The sequence below is a fragment of the Elephantulus edwardii genome, unplaced genomic scaffold (genome assembly GCF_000299155.1).
Source record: "Elephantulus edwardii isolate Elephantulus edwardi_28Jun2011 unplaced genomic scaffold, EleEdw1.0 scaffold00622, whole genome shotgun sequence".
In the NCBI taxonomy this organism is placed as follows: Eukaryota; Metazoa; Chordata; class Mammalia; order Macroscelidea; family Macroscelididae; genus Elephantulus; species Elephantulus edwardii.
The window spans coordinates 68,755-71,486 of record NW_006400372.1 but is presented as its reverse complement, the minus strand read 5'-3'; the positions used below and the strand labels follow the sequence as shown (position 1 = coordinate 71,486).

Sequence of the window (2,732 nt, the reverse complement as noted above, 5' to 3'; positions counted from 1 at the left end):
TTGTTAATGAGTCTTCCTCCAATCTTGATGCCACACTCTTCTTCATAAAGCCCTGTTTCCTGAATGATCTGTTCTGCATACAGATTGAAAAGGTATGGGGACAGGAAGCATCCCTGATGCACTCCTTTCCTGATTTTGAACCATGCAGTGTTTCCTTGTTCTGTTCTGAGGACTGCTTCTTGGTCCAGGTATAGGTTTCATATAAGCACAATGAATTATTCTGGGATTCCTATTTTCCTCAGGGTTAGCCACAATTTATTGTGATCCTTTGTATAGTCAATAAAACACAGATAGACATTCTTCTGGTACTCCCTGCTTTCTGCAAAGATTCATCTGATATTAGCAATAATGTCTCTAGTGTCATGACCTTTTCTAAACCCAGCCTGTATTTCTGGTAGCTCTCTGTCAATGTACTATTCAAGTCTTTTCTGGATAATCTTCAGCAGGATTTTGTTAGTGTGTGCTATTAGTGATATTGTTCAGTAATTTTCACACTCTGTAAGGTAACCTTTTTTTTTTTTTGGAATGGAAATAAATATGGATCTCTTCCAGTCTGGCCAAGTAGTTGTCTTCCAGATTTTTTGGCACAACTTGGTGAGCACATGCAGGGCAGCATCTGTTTGCTGAAATACATCAATGGTATTCCATTGATTCCTGGGGCTTTATTTTTTGCCAAGTCCTTCAGAACACCTTGAACTTCCTCCTTTATCACCACTGCCTCTTGAACATATGTTGTTTCTTGAAATTCTTCTGTGTCAGCCAATTCTTTTTGGTACAATGACACAGTATACTCCTTCAATCTTCTTTTAATGCTTCCTGAATAATTCAATATTATGCCCATAGCATCCTTAAGCATTGCAACTTGTGGCTTAGATTTATTGTTTTGTTCTTTCAGCTTAAGAAATCCTGAGTGAGATTGGCCCTTTTGATTTTCTGACTCCAGCTCCTTACACATTTCATTATAATATTTTGCCTTGTCTTCATGAGTGGCCCTTTGAAATCTTTTAATTCAGCTCCTTAACTTCTTGATGTCTTCCCTTTGCTTTGGCTTCTCAGAGCTCTAGCACAATATTCAGTGTCTCTTCTGACAACCATTTGGTCTTTTCTTCTTCTTCCTTCTTTGTAATGACTTTCTGAATTCTTCATGAATGTTTTCTTGATATATTCCCACAGCTTATCTGGTCTTCATTCATTAGTGTTCAAGGCCTCAAACCTATTTCTGAGGAGGTTTTTAAATTAATTGGAGATAGACTCAAGGTCAAATATTGATTCCTGTGGATATGATTTAATATTTTTTTAGTTTTTTTCAAGTGATTCAAAACAAAAAGGTATATTTAATGCAATAACAGCATTAATTGGATGATAAATAAATCCACAATAGGCTTTAAAAGGTTGAGATTCTTTCCCCCTCTTTCTTTGCAGATAGAATGGTTTTTCTCAAAGTACAGAGTACAACAAAATTTCATTTCTGAACATATGAGTGAAACAGTCTTGGTTGCCTCTGCTCATGCCTAACACTCACCACTGGGTTTAGTGATAGTTTCTTTAACTCAGGAAGGATGCTAGTTTCAAGAGTAGCTGGACGGTTTGTTTCCTGAATCATCTTCTTGTGATCCCATACTCTTTTGCACAAACTGGGGATTCACTGTAATCTCTTGATCCATGGCTTTCAGCCGTTCTTCAAGCTCTATACGTTTTAGAATCTCCTGATCAATGTTATGAAGCATGGCTGGGTTATTATTTTTTCTGGGTTATCATGAAAACTAACCACACCGTTCTTCCAGTTAATTTTTGCAAAAATATCATCATCTTCAATCATGTGTAGAATGCATTTTTCTGCCTCCTGTGGTCCAGATAATTGCACATGACTTGATATCTTGTAATGACAATGTAAGAAATGTCTTTGTTAGCCTTTGAATGTTCTTATAGAGACAGACAAGCACTGTTTCACCAACCCCATGTTGTTATCTTGAGTAAAAGTTTCACTGTGCTTGTTCACCAGGTTTTGGAGTGCTGAAGGATTATAGGTTGAGTAAACTTGTGTTAATTCATGGTATGCATTGCTAAGGGGCTTAATGAATCTACCAACAATTTGAGACGTATATTTTGGTAGCTGCTGTACTTTGCCAAGTAATAGCAAAGAAACTAGGATATACTTTTTATATGATTCCAACATGATATGACTGACTGCCATCACAGGAGTAGTTATAGCCTGTTCATAAAGTAGAGTGCTCATTCAAAGTTCTTTAGCCCAGTAGAGATCACACCTCCATAATAGTAGTAACATAAAAAGTGCTTTGCACCATATGACCCATTTTCTTTGCAGATATCCATCATGTCCACATCAAGATATGGAAGAGCAGGCTTAAAGTATTTTGCCAGCAAACAAATCTGGCAGAGATACGTTCTTTGCAAGGAGTTCCCCACTCTTGTTGATCAGTTCACAAAGCTGAGTCATTTGTTCTTGAGCCGAGAGCTGCCAGAGGCTGTTCAAGAACTGCTCCAGGGCAGACGCCATGTTTCAGCTGGGGTAGCCCAAGCAACGACAGAGGCACCTTTGTGGGGAAAACACGGCAGCTCAGCAAGGAGCACCTCTTTTAGTTTTAATTTGAACTTGCATATTTGTAAGTTGAGGGTCTTTTCCACCATCAGCACCTGGCCTAGTTTTCACTGCTGATATTGAACTTCTCCAGTGGTTCCTTCCACAGATGTAATCGATCTGATTCCTGTGC

General features: G+C 38.4%; 1 pseudogene; it reads right to left on the bottom strand.

The window, feature by feature from the left end:
- Positions 1-1,568: 1,568 nt before the first annotated feature.
- On the bottom strand, positions 1,569-2,518 carry LOC102862567 (annotated as a pseudogene).
- Positions 2,519-2,732: the final 214 nt, after the last annotated feature.